This window comes from Hyaena hyaena, unplaced genomic scaffold, assembly GCF_003009895.1.
Source record: "Hyaena hyaena isolate Hyena2069 unplaced genomic scaffold, ASM300989v1 scaffold_1361, whole genome shotgun sequence".
In the NCBI taxonomy this organism is placed as follows: domain Eukaryota; kingdom Metazoa; phylum Chordata; class Mammalia; order Carnivora; family Hyaenidae; genus Hyaena; species Hyaena hyaena.
This window is the reverse complement of record NW_024081996.1, coordinates 369,019-385,330: the sequence shown is the minus strand read 5'-3', so window position 1 is coordinate 385,330 and position 16,312 is coordinate 369,019. Positions and strand designations below refer to the sequence as shown.

General features: G+C 36.6%; 1 long non-coding RNA gene across 1 annotated transcript; it reads left to right on the top strand.

Annotated features, from left to right (window-relative positions):
* Window positions 1-737: 737 nt before the first annotated feature.
* On the top strand, window positions 738-16,066 carry LOC120225277. The gene is made up of 4 exons (XR_005526778.1): window positions 738-1,513; window positions 6,419-6,427; window positions 7,093-7,097; window positions 16,056-16,066. It is a non-coding gene; the product is annotated as an uncharacterized LOC120225277 (long non-coding RNA).
* Window positions 16,067-16,312: the final 246 nt, after the last annotated feature.

The window sequence follows — 16,312 nt, the reverse complement described above, 5'->3', positions numbered from 1 at the left end:
AGAGTGTATCACTTCTCCCACATTCTGGCTTTCCTTTTGCTCCCTAAACTTTGTAAGGTATGTCTTGGCATATTTAGTGTGTGAACAGAGTTCAAATTCTCTCTCATTAGTCTCTTGGGGCTCATGCAAATTGAGAAATGTGGCCACCTATAATACTGGATAAAGTTTGTTTTAAAAAGTTGATGTTTGTGGCTCCTGGGTGGTTCCGTCGGTTGATCATCTGACTTCAGTGCAGGTCATGATCTCCACATCAGTTCAGCTCCACATCAGGCTCACTGCTGTCAGTGCAGAGCCTGCTTCAGATCCTCTGTCCCCCTCTCCCTGCCCCTCCCCTGCTTGCACTCTATCAAAAATAAATAAACCTTTTAAAAATGATGATGTTTATTAAGATATATCTCTGTTCAGAGCACATTGAGTACATCTGATGGCGGTGGGGCAGGGTGAGTGGCACTAGGAGTAAAGAATGTATCCCTAACTTCATAAGCAGGATGGTCCTATCTGCTTATCCCAGACATGCTGCTAACATGCAGATTTTAATTGGGTGGCTGGGTGCAAAGAGGAAAATGTGCTGCATGGTTCTTTTTTTTTAAAATTTTTTTTAATGTTTTATTTATTTCTGAAAGAGAAAGAGACAGTGTGAGCAGGGGAGGGTCAGAGACAGAAGGAGACACAGATTCTGAAGCAGGCTCCAGGCTCTGAGCTAGATGTCAGCACAGAGCCAGACTTCGGCGCTCGAACCTATGAACCATGAGATCATGGCCTGAGTCGAAGTTGGACACTTAACCGACTGAGCCATCCAGGAGCCCCAGCATGGTTCTATATGACTTAAACATAGTAACCAGGGAGGAGTCCCTGGTTTAGATTCCCCCTCTTAGTTTCATAAGTGCCACATCCCAGGAGATGAGGAGGAATCATGTGTGAATGTTCAAAAGTCATTCTGTATGTTAAGTTTTCCAGGACTAGTCCAGGCACTTATATTGCCATTCATTCTAACAGAATTTTACTGTGGCTGAGTTTTCAGTTGTGCTCAAGACACTGTGTTCTTGACTTCACTGGTAATATATTAAGTCTCAGACTTCAGATGGAGGCTCATCAGAAAGCTTACTTTTGTTTACTAACAACTTACTTTGTTTTAATAACATCTTATTTAGAAAGATCTCACCTGCATTCCTCTTTCCTCAACCGATCGATTAGGACCAAACAACTCTACCTATCATAGTGTCCAAGTTGTTTCAGGAACGTCCTGCCCTAGGAAGGATCTGGTTTCCAGCCAACAGAATAATGGAGATTCCTCTGGTGCTGTGGCTTGTCTGTCACAGGGTCCTTCAAAATTGCCTACACCTCCTGTGTGCACTTAGCTTAAACAAAACCAAAGATGTGATATTATGGCATCTGTCCAGGGGGACACCTGGCTCCAGCTGGATTATTCACAGCAGCCTGCTCCCCTCCTGGCAAGTATGGAGGTTCAGTGATGAGTGTAAGGCCCAAGTGGACATCCTTCCTGGATTTCTGTGTCTGGAATAAGACAGAGAGAAGTTGTGTGAGCTTCTTACCTGTGATTAAAGATATTAGGAAGACTGAAGCTGTAACTCCATTACTCCATGTACCCAAGAGGAAAGAGAGAAGAGGGAAGTCAATATACAACCTTGTGCACAGCAAAAAATTCAAAGAGGATTAACACGGTGTCTCTGCGTCATGTACTCCAAGGGTTTTGGAATTCTTTCAGTTTTATTTCTAAACTGTTTATATTCTGTGACCCAACAGTTTGTCAAGCAGACCTCCCAACACACCATCTTTGTTTTTTGTTTTAATTCAGAGTAGTTTGAGTTTGTTTATGGCATTTTCTTAATATTTATTTAGTATGAGCATGTGAGAAGGAGAAGGGTAGAGAGAGCAAGAGACAGAGAATCTGAAGTGGCCTCTGCATTGACCCCAGAGAGCCCCATATGGGGCTCAAACTCATCAACCCTGAGATCATGACCTGAGCCAAAGTATGGCATTTTCAAGTAAAAGAGTGAGTCATCTGATATAGAAGGTCAAGGGCTTTGCATTTAAAGCTATTATATTAGAACTAATTATAAAATAAAATAAAATAAAGTATAATTGAAATGTTCAGCAAAGGAAGCATAGTTAAGGAGGTCATTACAAAACTATAAAATTGAAATATGTTGCAGTCATTAAAACTGTGTTTGCAAACATTGTGAAATAACCATTGTTTACATGAGACACTGTTAAATGAAAAAGCAGATACAAGATCGTTTGATCAATATTAATCACATTTATTTGTAAATAAGTAGATGAATGTTTAGAAGGAAAATTATGCAAATGTCAAGAGCATTTGTTTGTCCCTGATGTGGGCTCACAGTCTTCTTACTAAATAATCAAATATTTTTATATTTAGAGAAATTTGAAAATAATGGCTTTGAGATTAAATTCATTCATATGTAATATAAGGTAATCTTCCATTCAGTGACTAACAATATTATTAGAAATTTTAAGTTAATAGAGTCAAATGACTGAAGTATTTATTTTATAGAGAAAAAGCCAGAAAATGAATGCAAGAAAGAGTGTTATTATTCTAAGTAGTTTTTATTCTCTGTGCACATCTACACAAACATACCACAGAGATGTCTCTCCCAATAAATTAGATTCTTAAGTGACTTGTTCTTTAAACAAATATTAAGAAACTATGATCATTAGTTGAATTATGCTGTTTTCTTTTAATTAAGAAATAAAGCCCACAATGGATAAGATAATTCTTATGCTGAAAAGGTATGTGATTCCAAATACATGCACGAGCCCTGTGTAATGATTTAGACCCTTTATCTTTCAATAGCCTTCTGAAAAAAAGAAAGGAAGAAAAGAAAATTATCTTGATTGCTAAATGCTTAGTTCAAATATTTTTGCTGATTTTTTCCAATAAAGGCCTGCTCCCTAGAAAACCAATAACAAAAGCCAATGCTCAATTTATGAAAGTAGAGTGATAAAAAAATAAATTGAATAAACAAAAGATTAAAAATCATGACTGCTAAAATGAGGACAATTTTACTAGTTAAAGACTTTCACTTTGGGTGCAGGCTAATGTTGCCATACATATCAAAACCCCACATATATTCCTTTTTCTTAAGAATGCAGAATATTTAAGTAATAATGTTTATCAGATTTAGAGGGGAAATTTACATTTTAAAAATAATCTTAAAACTTTTCAATAGACCATTTTCTCTCTTCACCTACTTAGAGTCACCTTTGTTTATAATCTATGTTTATCACCTTGAAGACTCTTTTACCTTTTTAAATTCTTTTACTGTTTATTTTACTTCATTTAATCTTTTATCCTCTGCAAACTGTTTTCTAATTCACTTTTCTAATTTTTATCAACAGTGCAAAAATTCTCTAAGCTCTTTTGAATTCTCTAAGCTCTTTTGCACTGATTGCTTTATTCTTTGCATTACTTTTTCTCTTGAACATCAGACTATCAAACTATGCCTCTTTTCACTTATGCAGTTAATTCCAGTGAAGATCAAATCACACCAAACATCCTTATTTACCTTTATCATCTCCAAATTTATTTTTTCCCATTATTTTATTTTATATTTTAATGTGTATTTATTTGTTTTGAGAGAGGGAGAGAGACAGAGCCTGAGCAGGGAAGGGGCAAAGAGAGGGAGACAAAGAATCCCAAGCAGGCTCCATGGTATTAGCACAAAGTCCAATGCAGGGCTCAAACCCATGAACCTGAGCTGAAATAATGAAATCTAGAGTCAGACACTTAACCTACTCAGCCACACAGGCGCCCCTCATCTCCAAATTTAATTCAACAGATTTATGGGGGGGGGTTGTTTTGTTTTTTGGGTTTTGTTTTTGTTTTTGGGTTTTTTTTAGTGCTTATGTATAAACCAGAAACTGTCAAAGATGCCATTACCCCTAGATACAATCTACTCCTTCCAGGAGCACGCACAATCAAATTCCTTGTAGGCAAGCGGGGATTTTTCTCCATTCAATGCATCCACATCACTAAACATTCAAATATTCTTTCCTTGTTAATCTGTTCTGTTCTGCTGAACTCTTCATCTTAAATTCACTGTTATCCTTAGAGAGTAAGGCTCTTATGATCTTACCTCAAACTCAAAAGCCATTCAGTTCTCAGCTCATTTAAATGAGCAATTGGTGAAAAGCCTCATAGTGAAAATACTTTATAAAGAAAAAGAGGATGAGGAGGAGGAAAGAAGAAGAAGAAGAAGAAAGAGGAAGAGAGGGAGGAGGAAGAGAAGAAAGAGGAGAAAAGGAGAAGGAGAGGAAGGGGAAGATGGAGGGGGGTGTAGGAGGGAAAGGGGAAGAAGGGTAGGTGAAGAGGAAGGAGGAGGAGAAAAAAAGAAGGAAACAGAGAAGAAAAGAAAAAAGAAAAGAAAAGAAGTCTGTTCCAAATCCATGAGTTTTTTTTTAAATGTTATAATGTTTATTTATTTTGGAAAGAGAGAGAGAGAGAGAAAGAGGGAAAGCATGAGAGGGGGAGGGGCAGAGAGACAGAGAGGGAGACAGAATCCAAAGCAGGCTCCAGGTTCCAAGCTGTCAGCAGAGAACACAGGGGCCCAAACCCAAGATCCCATGAGATCATGACCTCAGCCAAAGTCAGACGCTTAACTGACTGAACCACCCAGATACCACCATGAGTTTCTTTATGTACAAAAATAAACTATTTGATGCATATGAGTCAATCGTAAGCTTTTTGTACATTTAAGCCTTACAATTGTCTCTCTGCTCTGTCTTATTTACAATTCCTCCCAGAACAAAAAGATAAACTGTTTAAAGCTATCCAATAACCACTTCATGGCAATTTTAAGGTTTTCTTCAAATTATTTATCTCTGAAAAGTAAACCAACAGCTCTTCAAAGTTATTTTTAATGTATAATTAGTGGATAATTATATGTGAAGACAATGTTATAAAAATAAACTTAAGATGCATCAATAATTATTTCACTCTTTTTGATCTTTTAATCTACTAACTCATTTAGCTAATATTATTAAGAGATATAAACATTTTTTAATGTTTTTTATTTATTTTTGAGAGAGAGAGAGAGAGACAGTATGAGCAGGGAAGGGTCAGAGAGAGAGGGAGACATAGAATCCAAAGACAGGCTCCAGGCTCTGAGCTAGCTGTCAGCACAGAACCTGACGTGGGGCTTGAACCCATGAACCGTGAGATCATGACCTGAGCTGAAGTCAGATGCTCAACCGACTGAGCCACCCAGGCACCCCAATTAAGAGATTTTTATCCATGGATCACGATGCTATGCCTTTGAGATGCCAACATTATGCCCACATGAAGTTCACACACATAAATATAACAGAAAATTGTGGAACACTATGATGTACTATAGTATGATGATAACACAGATGATGCTATATGCCAAAACATGACGTCTTTCCACAGGATTACAACAGTCAACTTCCAATGGTCCCCCTATGTTCTCTTTGCATTCTATAATTCAATGATTACAGAAGAGCCAGAGTATATTTTTCAAAATTATGAATCAGATCATTTCACTTTCTATCTATTCCCTTTTACCAACCTCTTTTCCAGTTTCATGCCCTCAAAGGGCTTCCCATTACTGTAAAGATAAAGCTGATTTTGACCTATAAGGCCCTATATGATATTGTTCTGAGTTATCTCAAGCCTCTCTCTTTCTTGCTTACTAAGGGGAACACACTAATCTCCCTTTTGTTCCTTAAACTAGGCCTTTCCTGCCTCCTAATCTTTGGGTATGGAGTTTTTGTTATGTTTGTTGGTTTATAAAGATGACTCTGTTATTATTAGTTCAACTATTATCTCCTCAGTGAAGCTGCTTCTCTATTATTAAGCACCTCCCAACACTACCAGATACTCTCTATCACATGAATTTTTATTTCCTTAAAAGTAATACCATGGCAGGGTGCCTGAGTGGCTCAGTTAAGTGGTTTAGTGTCCAACTTTGGCTCAGGTCATGATGTCATGGTTCCTGGGTTTGATCCCCACATCAGGCTCTGTGCTGTCAGCTCAGAGCCTGGAGCCTGCTTCAGATTCTGTGTCTACTTCTGTCTCTCTGCCCCTCCCTTGCTCATATTCTGTCTCTCACTCTCTCAAAAGTAAATAAAAAAACATTATTATCTTTTTTTTTTTAGAATGTGGTACCATGGCACACACTTATATTGTGTATATATCTATTTAAGGTTTTATTGTGTTCCCCACCTACCTCTAATTAATTCTCCTTATTTTTTATGACGTTAAGGATCATTTCTATAGCAGGTACCCAAACAATATTTGTGATTAACAAATGATTATATAAGTGAATAAACTTCAACAGAAGAGATGAACTGAGTGCACTGTGTGTGCCTCAGATTAGACAGGAGATCTGAAGTCAGAGAAGGTTCACCACAAAAGGTAGTGTGTGTTGAGAAAGAAAAGACCATCAGGAATTAGTTTAGCACAGTCCTGAGAAAGATCTTCCAGACCTTTATGCCAAATGCAAAAAAATAACATGAGAAAGTTTCAGGAACGAGAGAGAATCCATAGTTCAATTTGGAAAGAGCATAAGTTGCAAATTGTATAGTAGTGGGTCCTCAGTTTTCTGAGATAACTCAAGCAAGATAATGAAAATCCTGTTTGCTAGAGTAATTACTTTTAAATTGTACTTTATTTACAAGGTGTGTCAATACAAAGGACTTTGTATGGGAAAGTTAATTTTAGGTAGATCATTCTGATGGCAAATTGAGAATGGTATCCTAGGTTTCTAGCGTAAGCAACCAGATAGACAATAAATGACATTCATTAATACAGGAAAGAAAAAAAAGGGGGTGTTCTAACATGAGTGTAGAGATAAGATGTCCATGTTAGATACGTGTTTCAGATTCATATAGGAGTATAAGTAGAGGCTTCCAAAAGGCAGAACAATATATAAGTCTTGAGATCTGATGTGAAGTAGAAGTTGGGGGATATTAGAGCTATTCACAAATATTCTAGCTTTTTTTTCTGTTGTTGTAAGGGAAGCTGTGGCAATAAAATGTGATGAGCGTTAATATACGTTATATCTACAAAGATGTTTTAAGTTTTAAGAGGCAATGTATAATTCACCACTTCCTTTGAGTGACTGTAAAGAGTACTGACCCCTAGCTTATCTGTTTATTTAGCCTTTAGTGGGATAAGATGGAGAGATGGAGAGCTAGCTCATTACTACAAAATGCCTAGTCTCTCATTACTAAAGAAATGATCAGTTATCCACTTAGGTATGGTAATTAAAACTATGGGAGCAAAAAAGATTTCTGAGGAGTATGTAAGAAGGAAAGTATTCTAAGAACTGAACTTTATGTGACACTATCCACTTGAATAGATCGATCAATAAATGTCCTCAAATGTCACTGAGTAGGAGCACTGTCTCTTCAGTACAAGAGAGCAGTGTCACAAAGAGGCAAAAGGAGAGGGGACTTACAAGAGGGAAAGAGGGAATGGAATTAAATACAGACTATTCAAATAAATTAAGAACTGAAAAGTGACTCTTGAATTAGGAGCTAGAATCAATGATAACCTTAACAAGAGAAGTTTTATTGGGATTGCTAGAAGGTACAGTACAGTCAGCTTAGGACTAACCAGGAGGCAATAACTACCTTTAAGAAGCTTTGCTTAAAGGGTAAGGTGTTATATTTAGTAACAAAGTAATAAAAATCAATCTGAACTGATCATCAGAATTTCTTTTATTTCACCCTGGAAGTACATCAATAGATAGAAACATTGTATGTAAGAAGATAATACATTCAGGGCATTAAGCATTGGTAGAAAACAAAGTATGCAATTAAAATGAAGACCAAGATAAGAGACTTTGGAATAAACCAGAATTTTACATAAATTATCCTGTCACAAAATTATATAAATTTCATCAGAAGCATAGCACATCTATTAGGAAAAAAGACTTGCTTATTGAGTGGGACTAAATTGCCTACATATAACACGTATGTGCATGCATCTACATATATATGTATGTATGTTTTGATATTAAGAAGAAAAATGATTTGGAAAAATATATTTAATTTCATGACTCCAACTTGTCTACATTTTTAAATGCATTAATATTTTAATTAATGATGAAACAAATGTGTGCTCAAGGTTATTCAGTTTTTCTCTTAAAACTGGTTTTGTCCCACAACTTGAATTTGTCCAAAGGTAGGTACATGTGCGTATTTTCCACAAATAAAGCAAATTATCATCTAGTTAAATACAACTGTAGAGTTTCACTTAGACAACTAAAATTTTTACAGTATTGAATATCTTGAATTAACATGCCATACATATATATATGATCTGTTATCTCAAATCTATTTCTTTTCTTAGACCACGGACTGCTAATAACATTTATCTATTGTAGGAATGAATATGTTCAAGAAGAAAAAGAGCAAAGGGCTAAACAGCGCTGCCTCAATGATTGTTTGAGATGATAAATTTATAGAAATAATTGGATGGATAATTTTCTGAGCCTCAAGAAATGTTTTGTTGTCTTGATGTGCATTAGACACCATCCTGAATATCAATGGTGTTTAGAAGCTGTTTAAGTTGCTGTTAAGCTTAAAATGTAAATTTATGCAGCAATTAGAGAATTATTTGTGTAGAAATGCAGCAAATTTAAGATAATATAAAACCTCTACAAGCTTTTAGACAGGGTGAGAACCTTACAGACTCATTATAAGCTGTCAGATGAAGTGTTGTGTTGTTATGGACACTCTCTATTAATGCTGATGGGATGAGAAGCTATTTATTATCCTCGCTGAGTATATCAAGATCATCCTTTCTTAATCAGATTCCCTTCTGGTTATAATTAAAATTTGGTCTCTCCAAACTGTAAGCCACAATGTACTATCATATAAATTAGGTCATAAATTTAAGCTATAAAAGAAGGTGTTTGTTTTTTTTGTCACATAACACAGTTACCTAAATAGCATTGCGTGTCCCAAAATGTCAGATATGCACTGTTTGGATATGCCAACAAACTGATGAAAAACACACACCTTAATATAAGATCTGAATAGCTAGGTGTTATAAGATGTTAGAAATTTTTCTCTAGCATTAATTCTGTACTGACACAAGGAAATCTCCAACACAGGAAAAAATATTACCCCCACAAATATATTCTTTAAAACAATACTTCATAAAGTCTGGTCTGCAGGTGCGTGGAAGACTGCAAACTAACACAGTCCATGGCAAAGTCAATACATTCTTTGAGAGTACTTGTTTAAACTTTAATTGCAATATGGCACTACCAAGACATCCAAAAATGTCATTTCTTTCCTGAGGATTAATTTTTTTTTTAAGTCTTGATCCCTTGGTGATTGGGGGACAGATAATTTGAGAATTACAAAGATGCTGCTTACCTTTGTATATTTAGACAAATATTAGGTAAATGGTTTAATTGGAAAAAAATCTATCTATATATACATACCCTGAATTAAGATATTCAGGGAATTATGTGGTAATAAATACCAAGTAATTTTCCAGCAGTGTAAAATCCCAAGTGTATATACATTAATTTTTAAGTGACCTTAAAGATCTTAATAGAATAATTTCATTGATCAAATTCTAGGTTACTGGACCTATATTATTGGGCCCAACCTCTCTTTTTTTTTCTTCTTTTCTTCTTCCATTGTTTTTTTCTTTCTCTTTTTTTCTTCTCATCTTTCTTGTTCTTTCCTTTATTTTCTTTACTCTCTTCTTTTTGTTTTTCTAAACAACCTAAAAGTAACTGTCAAGCTGACCTCTGACCATTTGACTTCTGATGGATAGCTATAGTTCACATTTATTAGTAGTTTTATTTAACATTGAAATAAGCTCTCTTTATGTAATGAGTCTAATAAAATGCTTAATATTCCAGCTTTGATTCTACAGTGACTGTAATTTCTTCTAAAGCAACCTCCTCAGGGCACCTGTGTGGCTATTGGTTAAGTGTCTGTCCGACTCTTGGTTTCAGCTCAGGTCATGATCTTATAGTCCATGAGCTGGAGTCCCATGTGGGGCTCTGCTTGAGATTCTCTCCCCGCCTCCATCTCTCTCTCTCTCTCTCTCTCTCTCTCTCCTGTGTGTGTGTGTGTGTGTGTGTGTGTCCCTCCCTTGATGGCTTTCTCTTTCTCTCTCAAAATAAATAGGTAAACATTAAAAAAAAAATAAAGCCACCTCTTCAAGCAGTTGGTTGTGACTAGGATTGCTTCACATAAGACAGTTTAACTGATATTTATAGATGAACTTGTCAAGGTTAACTTTGGAGAAGCATTCTTTATATATTGATGCTTCTCAAACCTTCCTTATAGCACAGATCATAAGGTTATTGCCTTGCTCAGAAAATGTTCATATTAAAGCAAAACAGACACTCAGATGTGACCACTGGTCCCCTTACCATTATTCAGAAATGCACCCTGTTTACCAAAGCTTTCGTATTATTGAATGGGCTCATTAACTTTGATGTGGGGCAGATAGACTTCATCACCAATTAGTTTCTCCTTTTTACAGAAAAACTGATCATTGATTGTCTGGAAAAATTTACCTTGAGGAACTTGGTAATATGAAATCACTAAAACATATCTTTCTCATGCAAATATAGAAAACCCTATCATGTGCACAATCTTAACCTAAAGATTTGTGAAGCAGGTTACTTTTTCCCATTCTACCATGGAAATGTTATGAAATAAAGAAAAAAGAGTTGTGCCACAACAAAATTTATTTCCATTAGACTCTATACATGTGTGAAAGAGGTTTTTCTTCTTAATTTTTAATATAATGGGATTGGAAGAGCCAAAAGTAATCAAAATGTCTACCGTATTTCCACAAAGATAAATCTTGGCTGTTTTCAACCCTGCCTCCTGCTTTTCCTTGAATATACATCTTTCCCAAGGCACTTCCTTCTAGTACAGACCAGATTCCTCTGTGTTGAACATTTGCCCTGACCTATAATATTTCCTTCGATAGGTTTTGTTTTAAATTCTCGGGAGTAACTCCATCTGCAAGAGCATGATTATCAGATACCGACTCCTCTGTTAAGTTCACATCATGCCAAAAAAAAGTACTTTTTAAAATTCTTGAACCTACCATGGTAATGGTAAAAGTCAGTTCTGTTGGCATAATGGTGTCTTCAGTGCTTCTAATTTCACAGAAATATTTATGCAGGCATCTTTCCCTCAAAATCATACTTCCTTGCAGTGTGACATGTGTCTTATACATACCTTCATAGCATGTCAACCACCTTTCAATGTTTATCAAAGTTGTACCTCTTGCTTGGTAAGCAATCTTTTTCATTAGCTGGAGGAGTTATTGAAACAGTTTTATTAATTGCTTTTTCCTTGTGCTTCAAGTGGAAGATGAAATTGTTCTCGTAATGTACTGCAGGTAGCTTGGATATTTCCTTATATAATTTTTACAACACAATTGGGTTATGCTAGCTTTATTTGGCTTTAGACTTTAGATGTTATCATCCAAACACCTATTTCCATAACAGGAAGAATGGAGCCTGCCTTAACTTACCCCAAAATTCTTGTCAGATAAAAATGAGGTATTTGTTTCTAAATGCCAATATGATATAAAATTAAAGTTTTAATAGTCCTCTACTACCACTGCTTCTTGTTGTGCTGTTGTTTTGAAAATGTAGCTTGATCTTACGGTCTTGTTTCTCTGAGATGATGCTCTTGCTGGTTCAAATGCTTGCACGGGCTGCAGAGAAGCACAAAAGTTGAGTTTCATAGTCACAACACTAGTGCTCAGGCATCGTTTGCCAAACCATAGCACTAAGACATGCTCTTTTTTTCCTAAAGGTAGATTTCTCTCAGTAGATAGATAGATGATGGACGGAAAAATAGATATATACATAGATACATAGAAAATTGTAAATAGATAGATGTTATATATTATTGCCTTTATATTATACACTCTATATCTTACATATTATATATATATGATATATGTATCTTCTTCTTATAAACTACATATAATATATATTTTTCTCTCTCTTCTTTCTTCTCCTTTTCAAACTTAGGTGCTCTCTCTTCCAGAAAAAGCCCTACCTCTGTGAACTCTTATGCTCATGTTCTAAGCTCTGATTTTAGCCCATATGACCCCTTTCCTAGGTAAAAGGTAATTTTCTATTTCAGTGAATTCCTTGCTTGACTCTGCCAGTGAACCCTCAGTGGGCCCATCCTGGTCTACTTTGACAGCTCTATATAACTTCATATCTCAGGAAGCAGGGCTTGGGGAAAGATTTTTACCTCTAAGATTTTGCTTATATCCCTTCTGTGACCAGCTCTGCTGAGAAGAGCACTCAGAAATGTGAGGCAAATAAAAATGATAGTAAAAGATGGTCTGAGGTGTGGGGGTCAGGGCCAGATTAAGAAAGACCAAATAATATATTTGGAAGGTAATGGTAATAGAAGTTTGCCTGGAACATTTATATACAGATATATTTAGAGAGCATTTCAAAGAAAAAGATAGACCCTAGGGCGTGATGATTCTGAAATATGGTAGAACAAACTGAAGCTGCTGTTACCATAGCCTATGGTCAAAGGAGAGTCCTATGGTTTAGAGAGAGCTCATTTGTCCGTTGCTTCAATCACTGTATGTCCACATGAGGGAGCCCAATGAGAATACAGTAAGATGAATGTGCCCTTCATGGAAAAGGCTGAGAGCTATTTTCCAGGGTGAAAACAGTGAGTGTGTGTGTGTGTGTATGTGCGCGCGTGCGCGCGCACACACGTGCTCATGCAGGTGCATATATGTACTTTGATGGAGTTACCAGATAACCTTGTGGGGTTGTTTTTAAAACTTTAATCAAATTTATAAAAAGATAAAACCTCTTATATAATCCCTGGCCATACTCTCCATTCCTATCAACACCCATTCTACTCATAGCCGCCCTGTCCAGCTCCATGTAGGCAGAGGCAGCACAAAGTGAGATCAGATATGCCTCCAATTTATGGAATCATTCTAAACAAAACATTTGAGAAAACCACTGACATTTCAAAGGATCCTCAGTTTTTAACATTTGTAAGATCCCAGAATGAACTGGGAGAAAAAAGAAGGAGTCGGTTTGGTGGTGATGGCTAAGCAAATGATTTTCATCCCCATTCCCTCCAATGAATGTACAGCATTGGGGCAATTATAACTTTTCAAAAAAGTGTTGAATAAGATATATCATAGTCCAGAGAGTGTTAGAAATTGAGACATACTTACATATGTCTATTCCCAAAACAGTCATTGGTAGAGGGAATGGGATTACAATTAGACATATCTCTGAGGTTACATCAGCTTTACTTAAGATAAATGACTAAGTGGATGAAGGGTAGATACTTGAATATTGTCAGAATTTAGGAAAAAAGAGTTAGAAATGGATATTAAGCAAGCAAACATCAGGGCATGCTCCTGAATCAATACGCTTATTCCTATTTTAGAAATGAGAAAGCCAGGGTTGGATGGGTTGATTAAATTGGCAAAAGTCTCACAGTGTCCTATATAAAGAGTCAGAATTCAAACTAGGTTTGTCAGACCGAGAAACCTCCACTAGTTTCATTGCCTCTGGAAACTATGTTTTTAAAGAGAACGATAGAGTACCTGACTAAAAAGATTATATTCCAATCCTGCATGTTGCCTATGAAAAGTGGAACTTTGTCCTTGAAATTGAGAGGAAGGTAAAAACAGCTGACATTTGTTATTTTCTTCATTGGAGAGACAGAGTAATAAAACTGATGGAATTAGAGTCTCAGAAACTACAGGTGGTTTTAAGGCAACTAGAGATGTGATCATGACCAAGCTAGTACCCAGATCCCATGCAGTAACACAGCATCTATGGAAAATGGTTTGAAATTATGTCAATGCTTGTCTGGTATAGATAATCCATCCTGATCTTTTCTAAGTTAGAATATCTTTTACATAAAGTTTTACAAGTGGTCATGTTTCTTGGCTTAGAGAGACATATGGCAATGTATATAACAAGAGGTAAAGTTTCTGTAAAACCATTTACTGGATGATTACTTATTTTCAAAACTTGTGTTGTGTGGCTTTTACACAAGCTGAAACCATCCATCTCTTCATTCATACAAAGGATCTTTATCTTAGCATAACTTTTTAAATTTGTTTTATGACAAGGAATGCTGTCTTAGTCTATTTGGGCTGCCACAGCAAAATCTTATAGACTGGGTAAGTAATAAGCAACAAAAAATTATTCCTCTCAGTTCTGGAGGCAGCAAAATTCAAGCCCAAGACACCGGCAGATTTCATGTCTGGTGACAGCCCACTATCATTTTCCATTATAACCTCACATGGCTGATGGGGCTGGGCGGGGGGAGCTTTCTTGGGCCCCGTTTATAAGGGCTTTAATCCCATTCATGAGAATTGGCTTTCATGACCTCATCACTTGCCAAAAGCCCCACTTCCTAACACCATCATTGTGAGGGTTAGGATTTCAACATATGAATTTGGGAGGGAGGTACACAAACATTCAGACCATAGTTGATGCTTTCTCTCATTAAGGTAACAAATGGTTGGGGCATAGTTTTGTTTTCAGCATTGCCATGAAGAAAATCATCAGCCAGTATTGCCTGGAGGAGAGCTAAGTAACTTCAGCACCAAATCTCTTGCAGTGTTGAAAGTGGTAGGGAAGAGGTCTGAATAAATTTTCCTCCAGGAGCCATAAATGCAAGTTGCAAGGCACTGTACTGGTTTAGAGGAATGTGGAAATAATTAGAGTGGACCTATTCATTTCTGTAGTTCTACAGAAAGCTCGCATGGGTGAAACAATTGAGTGATTATAATGTGCTGTGGTATGAATGATATAAGAGAATACAGGAGGAATACTTAAGACTCAAAAAGAGATACCTATGTGAAATGAAATCTTCCTGGGAAGAAACGTTTGGATGGAGTTTTAAAGACACTGGGACAATGAAAAGGGGATGTGTATTCCAGCCAGTGTTATGACATGAGCAGGAATAGGGAGTGTTTGCGCAGCATGGCAGGTAGCTTAGCATTTTGACATTTATTTTCTGGAACACAGATTGAGTTTGGAGGATCTGAGTTTTGGAGAGACTGGCTGAGTCCAAATTCTGAAGAATCCCAGTGCCAAGTTAAGGAGTTTGATATTATCTTTTTATAACTGGAGAACATGATCAGATTTGCATTCTTAAAGACAATTTTAGTAACACTGCTGAGAATGATTTGTGGGGAGATTATGATCTAAGGCAGGGAAAGTTAGTATGAATTTATGCAGCTTTTTAAGTGAGAGATGATGAAGGTCTGAATGAAATCAGCAAAGAGAGGAAATAAAGAGGAGAGAGTGATTAACTGGATATTAGATACAAGGGAAGAGTGAAAAATATATTCAGTTTCCTGTTTTGGGAACTTGAATAGATAAGAATGCCAGTTACCAATAATGAAAATATAGGAGGAAGAATGAGATAAAGTGGGGAGGGGGGAAATACTGAGTTTTGTTTGGCATGTGTCGAATTTGAAAAATAAATTCACGTTTATGAAAAAGACTCAGTAAGCAGTTGAAAGTATAGAGCAGGAATTTCAAAGAGAAGTAGCATTTGGTGGAATTTGAAAATTTTGAGTTTGATTAGTCAGGTAACATTGTAATTTAAAAAGGAATAAAGTTTCAGATGAACTATACAGAACAACTCTTAGAGTCATGTAGAATGGCAATGAGAAAGAATGAAATCTGGCCATTTGTAGCAATGTGGATGGAACTCGAGGGTATTATGCTAAGTAAAATAAGTCAGGCAGAGAAAGACAGATACCATATGTTTTCACTCACATGTGGAACAGGAGAAACTTAAGAGAGGACCATGGCAGAGGGGAAGGGGAAAAAAAAGTTAAGGAGAGGGAGGGAGGCAAACCATAAGAAACCCTTAAATGCTGAGAACAAATTGAGGGTTGATGGGGGTAGGGGAGAGGGGAAACTAGGTGATGGGCATGGAGGAGGGCACTTGTTGGGATGAACACTGGGTGTTATATGGAAACCAACTTGACAATAAACTGTATTTAAAAAAAAGTCACGTAGATAAAGGGCACCTGGGTGGCTCAGTCAATTGAGCATCTGACTTTGGCTCAGGTCATGATCTTGTATTTGTGGGTTCAAGCCCACCATTGGGCCCGGTGCTGACAGCTTGGAGCCTGGAGCCTGTTTCTGATTCTGTCTCTCTTTCTCTGCCCCTCCCCAGCTTGTGCTCTGTCTCTGTCTCTAAAAGAAATAAAATAAAATGTTAAAAATTTTTAAAAATAAAAATTGAAAAAGAGTCAGGTAGATGAAGTGTCTGGAGGGTG